This window comes from Staurois parvus, unplaced genomic scaffold, assembly GCF_062004578.1.
Source record: "Staurois parvus isolate SC_StPar_1 unplaced genomic scaffold, SC_StPar_1.0 ptg001374l, whole genome shotgun sequence".
Classification (NCBI taxonomy): Eukaryota; Metazoa; Chordata; class Amphibia; order Anura; family Ranidae; genus Staurois; species Staurois parvus.
In genome coordinates, this window is record NW_028319170.1 from 155,372 (window position 1) to 178,372 (window position 23,001).

General features: G+C 46.5%; 1 long non-coding RNA gene across 1 annotated transcript; it reads right to left on the reverse strand.

Annotated features, from left to right (window-relative positions):
- Positions 1-4,827: 4,827 nt before the first annotated feature.
- On the reverse strand, positions 4,828-22,908 carry LOC149436348 (uncharacterized). Its single transcript, XR_016308308.1, has 2 exons — positions 21,579-22,908; positions 4,828-4,946 (listed from the first exon to the last, which is right to left on the reverse strand). It is a non-coding gene; the product is annotated as an uncharacterized LOC149436348 (long non-coding RNA).
- Positions 22,909-23,001: the final 93 nt, after the last annotated feature.

Consider the following 23,001-nt stretch of genomic DNA (forward strand, 5'->3'; position numbering starts at 1 on the left):
AGGTGTTCCCCTGCCCCAGTGCTGGAGGTGTGCCACCTGCCCCAGTGCTGGAGGTGTCCCCCCTGCCCGAGTATTGGAGGTGTCCCCACTGAACGAGTATTGGAGGTGTCCCCCCTGCCCCAGTGCTGGAGGTGTCCCCACTGTCCGAGTATTGGAGGTGTCCCCTCTGCTCCAGTGCTGGAGGTGTCCCCACTGTCCGAGTATTGGAGGTGTCCCCCCTGCCCCAGTGCTGGAGGTGTCCCCACTGACCCAGTGCTGGAGGTGTCCCCACTGTCCGAGTATTGGAGGTGCCCCCCCTGCCCCAGTGCTGGAGGTGTCCCCACTGTCCGAGTATTGGAGGTGTCCCCCCTGCCACAGTGCTGGAGGTGTCCCGCGCTCTTTGGCTGCAGCTCATGGCCGGTCAGTTTGCCATTAATCTGGACCAGATACTAGGCTCGTACCCCATATTCAGGGCTTTGCACTCCTGTGTCTCTGCGGAGCCTCCGACATCAGAGTGGAGTTTATCCCCTGTTTCAGGGCCTCTCACACTTGTCTTGTAGAGCCTCCAACATTAGCGAGGAGTTCATCCCCTATTTCAGGGCCTAGGACGCTACTGTCTAGGACACTGGTGCTGAGCTGGTTCCCTGTCTCAGACATTGGCTTTGGTACCAAGCTCTCCTCCTCTCTACAACAGATTATCCAGAGAAACATCCAACCTTTAGAGAACCTCTAGAGGCTACAGGCGAAAGCTTGACTTTCACCTTCAAGAAATCCCAACAAGTAGCCCAAAGAGGACTCTGTCAGAGCTCCACTAGGGCCTACAGTGCAACCGTTGTCACATTTGTAAAATGGCACCTTTGTGCTCCACACAGACATGGGAAGATCCAGGAACAACCCTCTGCACACTGCTATATATCCTTTCCAGCAAACTTTGCCATAAACATTGAGATTTTTAGTTCACACATATTGCAATACATGTTTAAGCTGGCCAACTGCGTCAAACTAAACCTTTCTGGCCAAACCCTACTCTACCAAAAGCAAATGCTACTGTGGACACAATGCCAACATGGGGCAAAAAGACACAAAGTGGGGGGAGAGCTGCTAGGTTAAAACCTGGCTACTGACCTTCAAAGCTCTAGAGGATGTGAGAAGCATGCTTCACTAGGGCATCCCGCGCTCTTTGGCTGCAGCTCATGGCCGGTCAGTTTGCCATTAATCTGGACCAGATACTAGGCTCGTACCCCATATTCAGGGCTTTGCACTCCTGTGTCTCTGCGGAGCCTCCGACATCAGAGTGGAGTTTATCCCCTGTTTCAGGGCCTCTCACACTTGTCTTGTAGAGCCTCCAACATTAGCGAGGAGTTTATCCCCTATTTCAGGGCCTCGGACGCTACTGTCTAGGACACTGGTGCTGAGCTGGTTCCCTGTCTCAGACATTGGCTTTGGTACCAAGCTCTCCTCCTCTCTACAACAGATTATCCAGAGAAACATCCAACCTTTAGAGAACCTCTAGAGGCTACAGGCGAAAGCTTGACTTTCACCTTCAAGAAATCCCAACAAGTAGCCCAAAGAGGACTCTGTCAGAGCTCCACTAGGGCCTACAGTGCAACCGTTGTCACATTTGTAAAATGGCACCTTTGTGCTCCACACAGACATGGGAAGATCCAGGAACAACCCTCTGCACACTGCTATATATCCTTTCCAGCAAACTTTGCCATAAACATTGAGATTTTTAGTTCACACATATTGCAATACATGTTTAAGCTGGCCAACTGCGTCAAACTAAACCTTTCTGGCCAAACCCTACTCTACCAAAAGCAAATGCTACTGTGGACACAATGCCAACATGGGGCAAAAAGACACAAAGTGGGGGGAGAGCTGCTAGGTTAAAACCTGGCTACTGACCTTCAAAGCTCTAGAGGATGTGAGAAGCATGCTTCACTAGGGCATCCCGCGCTCTTTGGCTGCAGCTCATGGCCGGTCAGTTTGCCATTAATCTGGACCAGATACTAGGCTCGTACCCCATATTCAGGGCTTTGCACTCCTGTGTCTCTGCGGAGCCTCCGACATCAGAGTGGAGTTTATCCCCTGTTTCAGGGCCTCTCACACTTGTCTTGTAGAGCCTCCAACATTAGCGAGGAGTTTATCCCCTATTTCAGGGCCTCGGACGCTACTGTCTAGGACACTGGTGCTGAGCTGGTTCCCTGTCTCAGACATTGGCTTTGGTACCAAGCTGTCCTCCTCTCTACAACAGATTATCCAGAGAAACATCCAACCTTTAGAGAACCTCTAGAGGCTACAGGCGAAAGCTTGACTTTCACCTTCAAGAAATCCCAACAAGTAGCCCAAAGAGGACTCTGTCAGAGCTCCACTAGGGCCTACAGTGCAACCGTTGTCACATTTGTAAAATGGCACCTTTGTGCTCCACACAGACATGGGAAGATCCAGGAACAACCCTCTGCACACTGCTATATATCCTTTCCAGCAAACTTTGCCATAAACATTGAGATTTTTAGTTCACACATATTGCAATACATGTTTAAGCTGGCCAACTGCGTCAAACTAAACCTTTCTGGCCAAACCCTACTCTACCAAAAGCAAATGCTACTGTGGACACAATGCCAACATGGGGCAAAAAGACACAAAGTGGGGGGAGAGCTGCTAGGTTAAAACCTGGCTACTGACCTTCAAAGCTCTAGAGGATGTGAGAAGCATGCTTCACTAGGGCATCCCGCGCTCTTTGGCTGCAGCTCATGGCCGGTCAGTTTGCCATTAATCTGGACCAGATACTAGGCTCGTACCCCATATTCAGGGCTTTGCACTCCTGTGTCTCTGCGGAGCCTCCGACATCAGAGTGGAGTTTATCCCCTGTTTCAGGGCCTCTCACACTTGTCTTGTAGAGCCTCCAACATTAGCGAGGAGTTCATCCCCTATTTCAGGGCCTAGGACGCTACTGTCTAGGACACTGGTGCTGAGCTGGTTCCCTGTCTCAGACATTGGCTTTGGTACCAAGCTCTCCTCCTCTCTACAACAGATTATCCAGAGAAACATCCAACCTTTAGAGAACCTCTAGAGGCTACAGGCGAAAGCTTGACTTTCACCTTCAAGAAATCCCAACAAGTAGCCCAAAGAGGACTCTGTCAGAGCTCCACTAGGGCCTACAGTGCAACCGTTGTCACATTTGTAAAATGGCACCTTTGTGCTCCACATAGACATGGGAAGATCCAGGAACAACCCTCTGCACACTGCTATATATCCTTTCCAGCAAACTTTGCCATAAACATTGAGATTTTTAGTTCACACATATTGCAATACATGTTTAAGCTGGCCAACTGCGTCAAACTAAACATTAAGGCAGCACAAATGCTGGTCAGACATTTAGATGTCTATTTTCCAATGATTGCTGATGCATGCATGTTACCCTACGCCTGTTAAGACCTTAAAATGTACTATGAATGCAGTTAGCCAGAAATTAAACCTATGACTACCAATCTCAAGTACGATCCCTATTCTTGCATGAGAGATTTTCTGAAAAAATGTATGGGTATCAACTGTAGGTGAATTCAAATCTAACTGCAGAATTCAGCGAACTTAAGTAATTTGGACCAAGCTGGCATAAACAAATTTACTTCACTTAACAGATGAAGTGGATGTGAGCGCTATATAAACAGGTATGTCGTCTCAGCCACATACAGCACTGTGTTCCAGCAGCTGTCAAATTGGATTGAGTGCTGCTCAGCCATTCACAGGCGGTTGGGTGCCCTCACAGTCTCCACCTCAGCCTGAGGAACCTTTGTATTCATTCATAGTCCCATAGCCTGAACACAGCAACGCATATGTAGCTGATGCTACATACAGTTTATAGAGGTGCTGCATCTGTTAATGATGTAAACAGTACATTTGGACTAGCTTGGTCCAAACTATTCAAAGTTCGCTAAAACCTGGAGATCAGCTTTAATCGCTCATCCCCAATAATCACACATTTTATGTTAAGATAAATCATACACAAAAGGTAAGACTTTTATCCTTCTCACCTTAAAAACTTCAAAGAGACGAGAGAACTGCTTTCCAACCAAGACATTGAAAACTTTCCCATCTTCTCCACTAAGACGGCTACAAAGGAGGACAAATGTCAAATTATTACACACAAACTGATATACATTACTCTAAATATTTTATTGTGGAATATAATTTCTACTTGAAGGAATATTCACCACTAAATAGTTCTAAAGATCAGAATGGAAGATTATACACCATGGGGTTGTTTTAGCTGAATTTGCTTGCCAAAGAGGTAAAGCACTCTGGCAGCTGTCCGCTCTAGTGTGAATTCAGCCTGAAAGGGTTTTGTTATATCTGCTTGATAAGTGCAAAAAATACCTGTTGATCTTGTTAGAAATCTCGTGAGCTGATAACTTACTGTGCACTCTGCTAACTATTATCTCTAAGGTGTACAGAAGCACTCCCCTCCGGTATGTACAATAAGAGAAGGACAGCATTCTGTTGTCCTGTCTTGTTTCTGCTGATACAAAAGGAAGAGTAGGCATTGTCATCCTACGGCAGTTTTGTTACTGGAGGATCATCAGGGGAAAAAATAAAGGAAGAAAACTAGTGCAGCCACCACATCTAAGGACTAGAAAGCTGCAATATATTCATTTTTTTGTGGCTTAGATGCACTTTAAGAATAGGCTGTTCAACTAGAAAAGTTGGTATTGAGTGAAAACAGCTCCCCTTGTTCACTAACATTTATTGGCTAGGTATTCCTTAGTAAATCAATTCCTGCATCCACTGCAATATTCTGCACCGCAACAATCTGGAATGTTTCTAGCTCCAAAATGCAATTGTACTCACTTTGCAATTGCAAGATAAGCATCTGTCTGTTCTGTATGTGAGGTAGATGTGTCTTCCAAGGTTTCTAGTAAAGGCAAGAGTTGAGCGTTTTCAGGATTAGCAGCCATATTCCCAAAAAACTGCAAAGAAATAAGAAGTCACTTAAAATAATCAGCCCAGTGGTTTGCTACAGTAGGAAATAAATTGTGTTTCTATATCTTACAGTTTTCTTGCTTAGTGCAGCAACTATAGATACAAAACGTTACACTTTTTATCTGCTTGAACACCAGACTGTTTCACCCCCTTCCTGCCCAGGCCATTTTTCAGATTTCAGCGCTGTCGTACTTTGAATGACAATTACTCAGTCATGCAACACTGTACCCATATGAAATTTATATCAATCTGTGAGACAGATAGAGCTTTCTTTTGGTGGTATTAAGTCATTTAGTCACAACTGTTTTTTTTGTTTTGTTTTTTGCACAATATAAAATGGAAAAAAGTTTTGCCATTTCTTCATTTCCGGTCTGTAAAGTTTTGCCAATAATATTTCTTCATAAATGTGGGCCAAAATACATTCTACTACATACAAACTATGGTATATACTGTATATCCATAAAATGATCAATTCTGATGTACTGACTGCCCAACTCATTTCTTGAGGCCCTAAAATGCTAGGACAGTACAAATACCCCCCAAATTACCCTTTTTTTTTAATTTTAAATCAGACAGTCCAAGGTATTTAGTAAGAGGCATAGTACCATTTTTGAAGTTGTAATTGTTCAGAAAATGAAAGAAAAAAAACAAAACAAAACAAAAAAAAAAAACATTTCCCCAAGTTGTCATTTTAAAAAGTTTTTTCACATAAGCAGCATGGGCACACTTACAATTACACCTCAACACATTCTGCTTCTCCTCCTTAGTATGGGGATAGCACATGCATGAGACGTTTTCACAACTTACCCACATGGGGGGGGGGGGGGGCCAAAATCAAAGTAGAACCTTCAAGCTTTATAAGGGTGTAAATTAGGCATCTCATTTCCTCACTACCTCTCTCATTTATGTAGGCCCTGGAGCACAAGGACAGCAGAAACGCCCAAACGAATAGGACTGCCTGCATGGGGATGCACAGAACTCCTGCCCCCAGTCTGACATCCTTGCAGGTGTACAGCCCCAAATGCAGACAGTGATTTCGGGGACATGCACCTGCACTGATGTTGGATTGGGAAAAGCGGCTGTGTCCATGCAGCTGTTGTGTCCCAATAATCAATGTGACTGCCTGCATGGGATGCACAGAGCACCTGTGCAGGTAAACATGGCCCTTGCACAAGGTATGCATCGATAAGCCCCTTGTGAACAAAACCTTACGTCAACACTGGGGCAGATGTGACATAGCGATGTTCAGGGACACTGACTGGCTGCACTGGTGTGGTAATGGTGTATTTACACTGGGGGGGTTGGGGAATGCTACGGTTGAGTCAAATTTTTACCACCCTTCAACTGTTCCCCCTTTAGCTGGGAGGGCAGCAGTCAGGGAAGTACACATGCTGCAGCAGGAATTTCACCACATTGAGCTCAGCAGGCACTACTAAGGATCACTGTTGTATATAAATGGCCGGACTGTGGCAGTGCAAGGTCGAGTGGCCGGTTATAAACGGCCTCCCCGCCCCTTGCTTTTGCGCGCTCCCTGGGATCGCACAGCACCACGATCCGGTGCCCGCTGTGTCCTCCGGACACAGTGAAACACCGATCGTCATACAGAACCTCTGTGTGAGGTCCCAATCATGTGATCACCGATTGGCCAATCAGTGATCACATGCAAAGAATTATTACTATACAGTATTTATATAGCGCTAAGAGTTTGCTCAGCGCTGTACATTATAGTGGGGTACAGTAACAATACAATGCGATACACGAGGGGTTCGAGGGCACTGCTCCACGGAGCTAACAATCTAGGAGTAAGTAAGATGTCACTTCTGACATCATTGCTTACTACGTGTGAAATCTGTGAATGATCACAGAGATCACATGGTACAAGGCTGTTGTGAACAGCCTTGTACCATGTGACAAGCTGGGACCAATCACAGCTCACACAGTAGTTCTCAATGGATGCAAGAATGTAGTCAGAGAGAAGGAGAAATGATTGCTTTTACAGCCTTTATGGGTATAAAAGCAATCAGTGTAAACAAGAAAATAAAAAATCATCCCCCACAAGTAGTACAGTGTCACCATGGTGACACTGTACTGCTAGAGTGACAGTATGTAAAAAAAAAAAAAAATAATAAAATGTAAAAATTTTTTAAAATGATAATTTTTGGTTATAAACTAATTTGGCATTTTTTTTTACTAAAAAGATAACAAAATAAATTTTGGCCAAGATTTATGATGAAATATTTATTTGAAAAATTTTATAAGAAAAACACTCAAAATTTGTGGACTTTTTCATTTACATAGCAAAACAAAAAAAATCCCAGTGGTGAATAAATACCACCAAAATAAAGCTTTATTGGTCTCAAAAAAATGCTAAAAAACATTCATATGGGTACAGTGTTGCATGACCACGCAATTGTCATTCAAAATATGATAGCGCTGAAAGCTGAAAATTGGCCTGGACAGGAAGGAGGCAAAAGTGTCCGGACTTGAAGTGGTTAAATAAAAATGGAGTCTGATATGTACCAGATTCAACCTCTAATAGTATATAAGTCTCTTCTGTCATTCTCAGAGTGGATAAGATATCTTGTTCCTTAACCACATAGCTGGTTATTTATATTTACCACTGCATATTGATATCCAAGAAATTGTCTATTTTAAACTTTACATACTAACTAAATTATACACCACACTTTTGTCAAGGTTTTTTTTTTATCTGATTAATCAAAGCAATAATTGGCCAACTAATCGATTATGAAAACAATCATTAGTAGCAGTCCTATAGGGGTCCCCTTTGTATTGGAGATGTCAGATATTACCCCGTATCCAGGTACTGGAGGTGTCAGGTGTCCCTACCCCTTGTCCTGGTGTTGGCAGTGTCCCATTTGTCCTTGTATTGGAGGTGTCTCCCTGGTGTTGGGAGGGATCCTAGTATTAGAAGTGTGCCCCTAGTGTTAGGTGTCCCCTCCATCCTAGTACTGGAGGTGTCTCCCTGGTGTTAGAGAGTTCCTGGTATTGGTGGTGTACCCCCATCCAGGTATTGGTGGGGAACCTCCCACCCAAGAAATGGCAGTGTCTCTGTGATATTTAAAATACCGCCCCCTCCCCCATTCCATTACTGGATGTATCAGATGCCCCCGTCCCAATAATGGTGGTATCCCCCTGGTATTAGAGTTATCACTTTTCTACCCTGCCCCAGTATTGGAGGTGTCCCCTCCATCCCAGTACTGGAAGTGTTGTCTCCCTGGTGTTGGATGTTCCTCCACCTCCCCACCATTGCAGTATTAAGAGAAGTCAGGTCCCCCTCCACCCTGGTATTGGAGATGTTCTCCTTGTCCTATTATCTCAGGTGTCCAATATCGCCCCCGTGTACTGGAGGGGACCTGCCTCCTGTACTGGTTGTGAAGGTGTCAAGTGTCCCCCCCATCCTGGTGTACTGGAGAGGTGGCCCCTGGTATTGGATGTGTCCTGGTATTAGAGCTGTCAGATGTTCCATGTCCCCCCCCCCTTCCCAGTTTTGAAGATGTCCCCTCTTTCCCCATATTGAAGGTATCCCCTCTGTCCTGGATTTGGCAGTGTCCACCCCTTTTGCAGCATTGGAGGTGGCCGCTGCCCCCCCCCCCCAGTACTGGAGTGGCCCCTGGTATTAAAGGTAGCCCCCCCAGCCCCAGTGCTGGAGGTATCCCCCCTGCTGGAGGTGTCAGGTGCCCCCCCTGCCCCAGTGCTGTAGATTTCCCCACTGTCCGAGTTTTGGAGGTGTCCCCCCTGCCCCAGTGCTGGAGGTATCCCCCATGCTGGAGGTGTCCCCCCTGCCCAAGTGCTGGAGATTTCCCCACTGTCCGAGTATTGGAGGTGTCCCCCCTGCCCCAGTGCTGGAGGTGTCCCCACTGTCCAAGTATTGGAGGTGTCCCCTCTGCCCCAGTGCTGGAGGTGTCCCCACTGTCCGAGTATTGGAGGTGTCCCCCCTGCCCCAGTGCTGGAGGTGTCCCCCCTGCCCCAGTGCTGGAGGTGTCCCCCCTGCCCCAGTGCTGGAGGTGTCCCCACTGTCCGAGTATTGGAGGTGTCCCCCCTGCCCCAACGCTGGAGGTGTCCCCCCTGCCCCAGTGCTGGTTGTGTGCCCACTGTTCGAGTATTGGAGGTGTCCCCCCTGCCCCAGTGCTGCAGGTGTCCCCACTGTCCGAGTATTGGAGGTGTCCCCCCTGCCCCAGTGCTGGAGGTGTCCCCCCTGCCCCAGTACTGGAGGTGTCCCCCCTGCCCCAGTACTGGAGGTGTCCCGCGCTCTTTGGCTGCAGCTCATGGCCGGTCAGTTTGCCATTAATCTGGACCAGATACTAGGCTCGTACCTCATATTCAGGGCTTTGCACTCCTGTGTCTCTGCGGAGCCTCCGACATTAGAGTGGAGTTTATCCCCTGTTTCAGGGCCTCTCACACTTGTCTTGTAGAGCCTCCAACATTAGCGTGGAGTTCATCCCCTATTTCAGGGCCTCGGACGCTACTGTCTAGGACACTGGTGCTGAGCTGGTTCCCTGTCTCAGACATTGGCTTTGGTACCAAGCTCTCCTCCTCTCTAGAACACATTATCCAGAGAAACATCCAACCTTTAGAGAACCTCTAGAGGCTACAGGCGAAAGCTTGACTTTCACCTTCAAGAAATCCCAACAAGTAGCCCAAAGAGGACTCTGTCAGAGCTCCACTAGGGCCTACAGTGCAACCGTTGTCACATTTGTAAAATGGCACCTTTGTGCTCCACACAGACATGGGAAGATCCAGGAACAACCCTCTGCACACTGCTATATATCCTTTCCAGCAAACTTTGCCATAAACATAGAGATTTTTAGTTCACACATATTGCAATACATGTTTAAGCTGGCCAACTGCCTCAAAGTAAACCTTTCTGGCCAAACCCTACTCTACCAAAAGCAAATGCTACTGTGGACACAATGCCAACATGGGGCAAAAAGACACAAAGTGGGGGGAGAGCTGCTAGGTTAAAACCTGGCTACTGACCTTCAAAGCTCTAGAGGATGTGAGAAGCATGCTTCACTAGGGCATCCCGCGCTCTTTGGCTGCAGCTCATGGCCGCTCAGTTTGCCATTAATCTGGACCAGATACTAGGCTCGTACCCCATATTCAGGGCTTTGCACTCCTGTGTCTCTGCGGAGCCTCCGACATTAGAGTGGAGTTTATCCCCTGTTTCAGGGCCTCTCACACTTGTCTTGTAGAGCCTCCAACATTAGCGTGGAGTTCATCCCCTATTTCAGGGCCTCGGACGCTACTGTCTAGGACACTGGTGCTGAGCTGGTTCCCTGTCTCAGACATTGGCTTTGGTACCAAGCTCTCCTCCTCTCTACAACAGATTATCCAGAGAAACATCCAACCTTTAGAGAACCTCTAGAGGCTACAGGCGAAAGCTTGACTTTCACCTTCAAGAAATCCCAACAAGTAGCCCAAAGAGGACTCTGTCAGAGCTCCACTAAGGCCTACAGTGCAACCGTTGTCACATTTGTAAAATGGCACCTTTGTGCTCCACACAGACATGGGAAGATCCAGGAACAACCCTCTGCACACTGCTATATATCCTTTCCAGCAAACTTTGCCATAAACTTAGAGATTTTTAGTGCGTGCCACAGGTGACATATGTGGGCATTGCCTTAGCTTGGACTCCGCCCCTGCCACGCTCTGTCTCTGAGATTGGCTTCTCCTATTTCGGGAAGTCCTGTCAGAGCAGGTTAGGAGGATATGGTGAAGTTCTTGGCTGCGGCTGAGACGGGAGTGTGTGAAGGGGGAGACGGGGGACTACATGTCTCAGCATGGACCTGGGGGTTTTCTGTGACAGAGAGAGCCAGGGGGTCCCAGACTGAGAAAGGAGAGAGAAATGAGAAAGGTGTAGGGGCAAGATGAGTATCCCATGAAAGTCAGTATCCCCTGAATCCCCGGTTTATAAGGCACGACAAGCCGATCACCGAACTACTGCAGCCGAACATGTACCTGAGTTAAATTAACACTTTACATGCCGAGTGGTCGGCAGCAGGACACAGGATTGGCCGGGGAAACAGAATTATTAACCCCTTACATGCTGAGTGGTCGTCGGCGCTGTTACATGCCAAATTATCTGCAGCGACATCGGACAGTGTCAGTGACATCGGGGGGGGGGGGGGGGGCAGTGATTTTTTTCTTTGGGGGGGGGGGATAGTGTAAGTGACCTGGGGAGAATGGTGATATGGGGGGGGGCAGTGATAGTGACTTTGGGGAGGACTGTTCTACTCAATGTTACTATCACTGCCCTGCCCCCACCATGTCACTGACACTTTGCCCGCCCCCACCATGTCACTGACACTGCCCCCCTCCCCATGTCTCTACTTTCTCCATCTCCACCCAGTAACTCACTGCTTACGAGATTGCCAATCATTTCAAAATCAAGATTGATGCAATGTGTGAGGTCATCTCCACTGCACAGACATCTATCCCACTTAGCATACCTTATACTAAACCTCCCTCAACACTTTTCTCTTTTAACCTGGCTACTACCGAAGAGGTCACTAAAGTTTTCTCAGAAGCCCATCTCACCACCTGCCCTCTGGATCCTGTCCCCTCGCAACTACTACGATCACCTTCTTCTTCTATTCTATGTTCCCTCACTCACATCTTCAATCTCTCCCTCTCTACTGACACCTTCCTCTCCCCTCTAAGCATGCACAGATCACTCCCGTACTTAAAAAGCCCTCACTGGACCCCACCAACCTGAACAACTTAAGACCCATCTCCCTGCTCCCATTTACCTCTAAGCTCCTACCTCACTGACAACAACCTTCTTGACCCTTTAGAGTCTGGCTTTCGCTCACTCCACTCCACTGAAACTGCCCTACTAAAACTCACTAATGATTTACTAACTACTAAAACCAATGGCCACTACTCCATACTCTTGACCTCTCTGCGGCTTTTGATACTATTGACCATCCCCTCCTCCTCAAAAAACTCCACTCCCTTCGCCTCCGAGACTTTAATGGTTCTCCTTCTACCTATCGCAGCACTCCTTCAGTGTTACCTATAACTCTGTCTCCTCCTCGCCACTTCTCCATCAAGATCAATTATACAACCATCAGTCCCTCCCCTCATGCCAGGGTACTAGGTGTAATCCTGGACTCCCATCTGTCCTTTCAGCCCCAAATCCAGTCACTGTCCAAATCTTGTAGACTTCACCTCCGCAACATCTCCAAAATACGCCCGTTTTTAGCCACCAAAACCACTAAGCAACTTATTCACTCCCTTGTTATCTCTCGCTTTGACTATTGTAACTCCCTCCTCACTGGCCTACCTCATCACAAGCTATCCCCTCTTCAGTCTATGATGAATGTTGCTGCCAGACTCATTCACCTTGCCAACTGTTCCATGTCTGCCATCCCTCTCTGCCAATCCCTCCACTGGCCTCCCATTGCCCAACGGATAAAATTCAAAACATTAACAATAACAAATAAGGCCATTTCTAACTCTGCCCCCAATTACATCACCAATCTTGTCTCCAAATATCACCCAAAACGTCTTCTCTGCTCCACCCACAACCTTCTGTCCTCTAGCTCCCTTGTCTCCTCCTCCTATGCTTGTCTCCAGGACTTCTCCAGAGCCTCCCCCATCCTCTGCCACTCTCTACCCCAATCTTTCCGACTATGGCCTACTCTGCCCACTTTTACGCGATCTCCGAAAACCTCTCTTTAAGGAATCTAATAACCAAATCTTCTATTTCTCCTATCAGTTCATCCCCCACAGTTATTACCTTCTGTACCACCAGTCCCTCCCTCTTAGATTGTAAGGTCCTCCTAACCCTCTTGTATTGAACTGTATTGTTGCTGTATTGTCTCCCTTTATATTGTAAAGCGCTGAGCAAACTGTTGGTGCTATATAAATCATAGATTATAATATTAATAAAAAATACACAAAAAGTAAATTTTAGGACACACAAGCGGAATAAAATTACCCAATTTAATTTTTGTAAAATATAAAAGATAAGGTTGCACCTCACAGATACCCAACGGGTTAAACCTTAAATTTGCGTGTGGCCATGAAATGGCCATGAAATGGCGACCAACTTTAGTACCCTATATTTTCTATAGGTGATGCTTTAAAAGCCACTTCTAGGTCATGAGTTTAGCGTTATGGAGGTGGCCTGTGTAGCAGGCGTACACCCAGAGATGGACGCGGTTCAACCATTTTCCATCTTGGGAAAGGGTCAACCATCCTGACAAACATATTTCCCCCTCATTGACATTGACATATGGCCTGTGTGTTAGGAGTGTCACAGGCCAGCCAGGGCACAGCAGGGAACCCAGAGCTATAAAACATTTCTGAGCTAAAGCGCCTGGTTGTCTAAGAGAGCTGTGCAATCTAGCACCTCGTAAAAGATAACGCAAGCCTTCCCAGGAGTTCAAAGACATTCCAGAGAAGCACGAACCAGATAACACTTTTAAAATCCATTTTTCCCCTATGTCTCATATCTTGGAATATGAGAGACTTACAGTCAGGTCCATAAATATTGGGATATCGACACAATTCTAACATTTTGGGCTCTATACACCAGCACAATGGATTTGAAATGAAACAAACAAGATGTGCTTTAACTGCAGACTGTCAGCTTTTATTTGATGGTATTTACATCCAAATCAGGTGAACGGTGTAGGAGTTACAACAGTTTGCATATGTGCCTCTCACTTGTTAAAGGACCAAAAGTAATGGGACAATTGGCTTCTCAGCTGTTCCATGGCCAGGTGTGTGTTTTTCCCTCATTATCCCAATTACAATGAGCAGATAAAAGGTCCAGAGTTCATTTCAAGTGTGCTATTTGCATTTGGAATGTGTTGCTGTCAACTCTCAAGATGAGATCCAAAGAGCTGTCACTATCAGTGAAGCAAGCCATCATTAGGCTGAAAAAACAAAACAAACCCATTAGAGAGATAGCAAAAACATTAGGCGTGGCCAAAAACAACTGTTTGGAACATTCTTAAAAAGAAGGAACGCACCGGTGAGCTCAGCAATACCAAAAGACCCAGAAGACCACGGAAAACAACTGTGGTGGATGGCCGAAGAATTCTTTCCCTGGTGAAGAAAACACCCTTCACAACAGTTAGCCAGATCAAGAACACTCTCCAGGAGGTAGGTGTATGTGTGTCAAAGTCAACAATCAAGAGAAGACTTCACCAGAGTGAATACAGAGGGTTCACCACAAGATGTAAACCATTGGTGAGCCTCAAAAACAGGAAGGCCAGATTAGAGTTTGCCAAACGACATCTAAAAAAGCCTTCACAGTTCTGGAACAACATCCTATGGACAGATGAGACCAAGATCAACTTGTACCAGAGTGATGGGAAGAGAAGAGTATGGAGAAGGAAAGGAACTGCTCATGATCCTAAGCATACCACCTCATCAGTGAAGCATGGTGGTGGTAGTGTCATGGCGTGGGCATGTATGGCTGCCAATGGAACTGGTTCTCTTGTATTTATTGATGATGTGACTGCTGACAAAAGCAGCAGGATGAATTCTGAAGTGTTTCGGGCAATATTATCTGCTCATATGCAGCCAAATGCTTCAGAACTCATTGGACGCCGCTTCACAGTGCAGATGGACAATGACCCAAAGCATACTGCAAAAGCAGCCAAAGAGTTTTTTAAGGGAAAGAAGTGGAATGTTATGCAATGGCCAAGTCAATCACCTGACCTGAATCCGATTGAGCATGCATTTCACTTGCTGAAGACAAAACTGAAGGGAAAATGCCCCAATAACAAGCAGGAACTGAAGACAGTTGCAGTAGAGGCCTGTCAGAGCATCATCAGGGATGAAACCCAGCGTCTGGTGATGTCTATGCGTTCCAGACTTCAGGCTGTAATTGACTGCAAAGGATTTATAACCAAGTATTAAAAAGTGAAAGTTTGATTTAGAATTATTATTCTGTCCCATTACTTTTGGTCCCTTAACAAGTGGGAGGCACATGTGCTGTCATGGAAATTTTGTATTACAGGTTGAACTTTAAATGTGTCATATATTAGTGTTATTCATATGTCTCTTGTGTGGCTTAATTAAAGCTCTGAAGGCTGCAATTAGGCCATGCGCATTTGCAATGTATATATTACAGTACTCAGATGGCAGATCTGCGCTTATAGACTGGCGTGTATGCCACCACGGCATTCGATGCCAATGCCGCGGGCCTGTATCCACATATCAGCAGCATAGTACCACATGGACTTCGTATGGCCAGGCGCCGGGCAGTGCGAACTCCGCGTGTAGGCTCATGTATATCTTACAAGCCACTACCGACCTGAACTGTATCTGGATGGATGTGTTTTAATAAAGATCGTATCGGGCCCATTCAGATACAGACTGACACGGTTTAATCTAGGGGATGCTTGTACAGAGAGTGAACATACTACTAGGAGCTGATAGCATGTAAAGGATGGGAAGCTTGCTCTCCAGAGAGCTTATGGGGGAGGGGAGGACTGGTTTAACTGGTTTTCAGTATAGATAAGAGGAAACACTACACTCCAAGCAGGATGGACATTCTCGTGTATGGACACCCCCTATACATTGTTCTGTGGGAGGGGATTGACCTGACCCCCCGTGTGGGGGGGCGTGTGTGTGCTTTTAATAAAACAAGAGTCTGGGGTTAGAGCCAGAGACAGAGTGAATTCAACCTCCAACCGGAGAGTATCATCTGATTATTCCTGGGTCACGGGAGCTCCATTTTTCCCCACATCTCAAAAGAGCTACTCACGGTAAGGAAAAATTTGTTGAAAACGAATTTCCAAGACAATGCAAACTGTTGTAATTCCTACACCGTTCACCTGATTTGGATGTAAATACCCTCAAATAAAGCTGACAGTCTGCAGTTAAAGCACCTCTTGTTCGTTTCATTTCAAATCCATTGTGGTGGTGTATAGAGCCAAAAATGTTAGAATTGTGTCGATGTCCCAATATTTATGGACCTGACCTACATAAAAACCAGACATATCTTCAGAGGAGACAAACAGTTTGATAGGTCACACTCCCTGACTGGAATACCTAGGAAAGCAGAAAACTACATCTCTGGAACCCTTCAAATATCTATTTCATATCTACCCACTCCTCAGATGTGTCTGCATAATAATTTACCCGCGGGTGGAATGTCACTTCTGCATAGAGAAAGTTATGAGCCAAAATATGAACTATAAGAGATTTTGGCTCTAGGTTAGGTCTACGCCCAAACCTTCCCTCCGTAAACGAGGTATTGGTCCTTGACTTCAGAGACACCCCCTGCTAGGGAACTACAAAATGGGCTGTCAAGCCTAAGAAAGGAAGTTGAAGAATTCTCCCTTTTAACATCAGAACCACCTGGGGAGACCCATGCCCTTTCGCTCTGAAACTTGATCTGCTAACCCAGGACTTTGGCAAGTACTTTAACCCTCTAACTTCTCTCTGTTATCCCTTTGCTGTGCTGTTGTTCTCTGTATATTTATGTATATATATTAGTTACATCTTTTTTCTGTAAATATTTTTATTGCACCCTTTTGACCTTTTAGTAATAAATCTTTCCTTCTGAAAGCGTTGAACTGTTTCTATAGCTCTTTATTGCAATTTACAAATTCCTGCCTCTAAAAAGAGCGCTACTCTGTTCGTTTGACCCTCTGTATAACCGGCCTGCGGTGACCGTGTTATACAGACGATTATCTCAACCATTATAGTGTTATAGCTGATATCATCGAGTTTCCTCATTCTCTGTACAAAAAGGAGGTGGTGGCAGTGTGAAGGGTTAACCACGTAATTAACTTGACCCAGTAACAATCGCTCCCAGGCTGCCAGTACACAGATTGTGGTCCAATTAGCTGGAAAATTGTTGTGCAGAGTGCAGCTGGGCTTGGCATTGTTACGCACGTGACATCACGGTTTTAGATTGGCTAGTCCTTCGGTCTTGAGTTTGGTGAGGAGGTCAGGGGTCTGACGCCGCATTCGTCAGAGTCTGGTGTTAGAATGATTGCTCTCACTCCCGGCGTGCACCGGGATACGTAACGTGTAGCACAATCAACGTTTTATGCGTAGGCACCCCTGACTTTGCATGTGGGGGGGGGGGATGCTTGGGTGTAAATTTACATTTTTTACAATTGAAAACTTTTTTTTAACTTTTTTTTTTCACAGTGGACAAAACGTCCCCTAATGTGGTGATTTTTCTGGTGACACATACTCTTTCATGAAACATCTGATATTTCCCCTGTGCTCCACTTAATGGAATCCAGTCCAGATCGCATTGCATTACAGTCTTTCCCGGCCATACTGGTATACTTGTCAGATATACAGACGCCCCCATCCACAGACCTGGCAGTGAAAGGGTTAAAGGTGTGATCCCCACACCAAATCCAGCGAACAAGCTATACAGGCATTTTAACCACCTCAATTAATAACTACCGTATTTGCCGGCGTATAAGACGACTGGGCGTATAAGACGACCCCCTACTTTTCCTGCTAAAATGTAGTGTTTGGGCTATACTCGCCGTATAAGACTACCCCTCTTCCAATGCACACCAGTGGGAGGAATAGTACCCCATCATCGGTGTCAGTGGGAGGAATAGTGCCCCATCATTGGTATTAGTGGCAGGAATAGTGCCCCATCATTAGTATCAGTGGGGGGAATAGGTGCCCCATCATTGGTATCAGTGGCAGGAATAGTGCCCCATCATTGGTATCAGTGGGAGGAATAGAGCCCCATCATTGGTATCAGTGGGAGGAATAGAGCCCCATCATTGGTATCAGTGGCAGGAATAGTGCCCCATCATTGGTATCAGTGGCAGGAATAGTGCCCCATCATTGGTATCAGTGGGAGAAATAGTGCCCCATCATTGGTATCAGTGGGGGGAATAGGTGCCCCATCATTGGTATCAGTGGCAGGAATAGTGCCCCATCATTGGTATCAGTGGCAGGAATAGTGCCCCATCATTAGTATCAGTGGGGGGAATAGGTGCCCCATCATTGGTATCAGTGGAAGGAATAGTGCCCCATCATTGGTATCAGTGGCAGGAATAGGTGCCCCATCATTAGTATCAGTGGAAGGAATAGTGCCCCATCATTGGTATCAGTGGCAGGAATAGTGCCCCATCATTGGTATCAGGGACAGGAATAGTGCCCCATCATTGGTATCAGGGACAGGAATAGTGCCCCATCATTAGTATCAGTGGGGGGAACAGTGCCCCATCATTAGTATCAGTGGGGGGAATAGTGCCCCATCATTGGTGTCAGTGGGAGGAATAGTGTCCCAACATTGGTGTCAGTGGGAGGAATGGTGTCCCATCATTGGTGTCAGTGGGGGGTGGAATAGTGCCCCATCATTGGTGTCAGTGGGGGGTGGAATAGTGCCCCATCATTGGTGTCAGTGAGAGTGGGGAATAGTGCCCCATCGTTGGTGTTAGTGGGGGGGGGGGAGGAATAGTGCCCCATCGTTGGTGTCAGCGGGAGGAATAGTGCCCCATCATTGGTGTCAGTGGGAGGAATAGTGCTCCATCATTGGTATCAGTGACACCAATGATGGGGCACTATTCCTCCCACTGACACCAATTACACTTGCTGACCCCTGTTGCAGTATGGTGCTGCTGCAGCCAGCATATGTGGTTGCAGCAGCACCTCTACACTGAACATTTACCTGCTGCTCCTGCACTCGATTTTCGCCGGGCCGCTCGGCTCCGCCCCCTCGCCGGTGATTGGCCGCCTGTGTGTCTTTCCTAAGCTACAGTTCTGGCGGCCAATCACCGGTGTGGAGGCGGAGCCGAGCAGCCGCACGAACATCCAGTGGCCGAACCGAAGGAGCAGCCGTGCTTCCTGGACTGGACCGTCGTGGGACCGGATCCAGGTAAGAGACAGCAGCCCCTCCCAACCCCTGTACTTAGTGTCCCTTCCGTTGGAAGGGGGGGGGCGGCACCGCGCCGCCCCCCTAAAAAATGTCAGTATGCCGTATACCGGCGTATAAGACGACCCCCGACTTTTGAGAAGATTTTCAAGGGGTAAAAAGTCGTCTTATACGCCGGCAAATATGGTAGCTTTTGAAGTAAGGTGCACATGGGAGCGCATTGCACAATACAAGCAAACTGAAATTTCCCAGCACGCTTACCAGCTAGCCTAAAAAAAAAAAAAAAATTTGACCCTAATTGCAACACAAAAAAATGGCCATATTCACATGGGGCATCCCACAGCAAATACCCATGAGAAGCTGTTTTAACCTGCTTGGGGATGCACAGATGTTCCATGCATCCCCATGCAAGCAGTCCAATTGATGTCAGTTGGGACACAGCAGCTACTCCAGATGTGACATCCATGAGAGATCCATAATAGATATAACAAGCAATCAAATAATAGATAATACATAAAATATTAACCACTTGAGCTCCTGAGGATTTACCCCCCTTAATGACCAGGCCTTTTTTTGCTGTTTGGCGCTGCACTAATTCAAATGATAATTGCGCGGTCATGCAATGCTGTACCCAAACGAAATTTACGTCCTTTTTTTCACATAAATAGAGCTTTCTTTTGGTGGTATTTTATCACCTGTGTGCTTTTTATTTTTTGCGCTATAAACATAAAAATACACAAAAATTTTGAAAAAAAACTATATTTTCTACCTTCAGCTATAAAAAATATATTGTAAACTCAAAGTTAGTCATAAATTTAAGCCAAAATGTATTCTGCTACATGTTTTTGGTAAAAAAAAATCCCGTGCATTAGCGGGCAAACTGGCGCTATATGGGAGCGGCGCTAACAATATCGGAAGTCACCAGTGACACTAATACAGTGATCAGTAAAAATCGATTCACTGATCAGTGACACTGGTGACAGGGCAGTGAAGGGGTTAACTGGGGGGGGGGATTAAGGGGTTAAACGGGATTACTGGTGTACTGGCGGGCAAACTGGCGCTATTTGGGAGGGGCGCTAACACTATCGGAAGTCGCCAGCGACACTGATACAGTGATCAGTAAAAATCGGTTCACTGATCAGTGACACTGGTAACAGGGTAGTGAAGGGGTTAACTGGGGGGGGGGGTGAGAATTAAGGGGTTAACCGGGATTACTGGTGTACTGGCGGGCAAAAAGGTGCTATCTGGGAGGGGCACCAACATTATCGGAAGTCGCTAGCGACACTGATACAGTGATCAGTAAAAATAGATTCACTGATCAGTGACACTGGTGACAGGGCAGTGAAGGGGTTAACTGGGGGGGGGGGCGATCAAGGGGTTAAACGGGATTACTGGTGTACTGGCGGGCAAACTGGCGCTATTTGGGAGGGGCGCTAACACTATCGGAAGTCGCCAGCGACACTGATACAGTGATCAGTAAAAATCGGTTCACTGATCAGTGACACTGGTGACAGGGCAGTGAAGGGGTTAACTGGGGGGGTTAAACGGGATTACTGGTGTACTGGCAAGCAAACTGGCGCTATCTGGGAGGGGCGCTAACACTAACTGGGGGGGGGGGGGGAGATCAGGGGGTTAAATGTGACCTAGGTGTGTTCTAACTGTGGGTATGTGCTGTTTTACTCACTTTTACTGTGTCTTCTTCTCTGTCTGGGACGAATGTCCCCAGGCAGAGAAGAATGACATCATATCCTCTCCTGTGTAAACTTCAACACAGGACAGGATAGGACAGGGACCGATCATCTGATTTCAGCCAGACATCACTGGCTGAAATCTAATGATTGATCCTTCCGGGATCGAATGGTGTCACACGCGGGTCGGCGGAAGCGCGCGTACGCGCCCCCCCCCTGCCGGCGAAAACGTCGGGAGCGCGGAACCCGTTTTAAAACGTGGTTTTGCGCCTGAGTGCCGCCCTGCACACGTGCATATATACAGTGGCAGGGCGGCAAGCGGTTAACTGTATCAATAAAAATTATAGGTAAAGTACAAAAAAAAAAAAATCTAAAAATAAATAAAACAATAAAAGATAATCAATAATGAACAATATTAATAATACCATATTAACAACAGATATAATCAATAAACTAAGACAATAAAGAACAGATAGATATAATAGTAATAAAATAGTAATCAATACTATATTAATAGATATAATCAATAATAATAAAATACAAAAGTCAATAATAATACCAGATATAATCAATAATAATTGATAATAAAATAGATAATGCAATAAATATTGATCAGTAAGCTAGATATTGATTATGTCTATATGTACTATTGTTAACTTATTTTTATGCTTTATAATTAAAAAAAAGATATAAATAGTCAATAATAAATAATAAAAATACAATAAATCAATAATAAAATAATAATACCAGATCTCATCAATGATATTAATATTAGATAATAATAAAATAATCATAAGTATAATCAATATTATTATTACTATTTATATCTTATTATTTTATGTATTGTTTAATCTCTATTTCTTGTTTAAATCTATATTGTTGTTTTATTTATTATATAAATAGCAGTTATCGCTATAATCAATATTAATAAACAATAAATAGAATAGTATTACATATAATGAAGAATAATAGATATAAACAATAATCAAATATTAGCAGTAGATAGAATCGCTAATAACAGACAATAATAAAATCCCCCCAATCACAGATAGAAGAATAATAGGAGATAGAAGGGGATTTCTTACCGGGCTCCCCGCTCCTGGCTCAGGTAGCTCTGGCTCTCCGTCCTCCCCTCAGCCCGGCTCTCAGAGGACGGCGCTGTATACGGACATTGGGAGGGAGGATCCACCCAGCGGTAGAAGTCCTCTTCTTGACTAAGGTGGGCATGCGGGGACTTGTAGTACTTATAGGGGGCTCGCGCGCGTCATCGGAGATGGGAGAGATGTGATTGGACGGCACACATGACAAGCAAACTTCCCAAACAGAAATCCCGTCCATTGGTGAGGAAGGATCTGTTCTGGGGGAGAAATAAGGGATGGCGTCTGTCACCATGGCAACAAGTTGGTGTGCCTGTTAGTGGACTCCGCCCCTGTTCAGTGAGTTCTCGGGGTGTAGCGTTACCCGTTCAGGGACATCCGGTGATTGGCGGTGACTCTGTGGAACAAGATTTACATGTATTGGATAGAAAGTAATGGCCGGGGGTGTGCCGCTCCTCTTCCGGACTCCGCCTCCTCCCGCTCTCCATTCTGCGTTCTCCTCTCAGCAAATCCCGGCTCTGACTGAGGTCCTGTGTGCGCAGTTCTGTTGTGCGCAGGTGCCCCTGCTAGAACTCCGCCCCTTTTTCGTGCGGGGGCGTGGCTTACTCCGTTCCCGGAAGTGCCGTGAAGGCGGGTGGTTACAAGTTTGGCGACATCCGGTGATTGGCGGTGACTCTGTGGAACAAGATTTACATGTATTGGATAGAAGGTAATGGCCGGGGGTGTGCCGCTCCTCCTCCGGACTCCGCCTCCTCCTGCTCTCCATTCTGCGTTCTCCTCTCAGCAAATCCCGGCTCTGACTGAGGTCCTGTGTGCGCAGTTCTGTTGTGCGCAGGTGCCTCTGCTAGAACTCCGCCCCTTTTTCGTGCGGGGGCGTGGCTTACCCCGTTCCCGGAAGTGCTGTGAAGGCGGGTGGTTACAAGATTGGAGACATGCTGTGCTTCTCTTCCGGAGGATAGAGCTTCGGCCAGACAGCTGAGCTCCGTCTTCCGGGGGTGAGGAGGAGCCCGGGGGGACTGCAAGTCTCAACATGGACCTCCGGGGAACTTCCGGGACAACTTAACAGGTGGTGAGGAGATAGAACCTGTCAGCCATGGAGCCGGCTGGAGAGGGAGACGGGTGGCACATAGAGGACTGTGCATTTCTTGTTTGCTCTATGTGCCTCCGCTATCCATCTCCTGCATGCACCCCCACGGCCCCCCCTCCAGCACTGCAGGGGATCTGTCAGCATATGCACTCCCCAGTGCTGACAGTCCCCCCTCCCCCCACATACAGGCGTGAGAGCAGAGAGAAAGCTGCCCCTCCTCATCCTGTGTCTCCCCCGCCCACACTTCCAGCCAGCCTTGTGTATGCTTTTCCCCCCCTCTCTCTCTCCCCCCTCTCTCTCTCTTCCACCCCCTGGACAGGATAC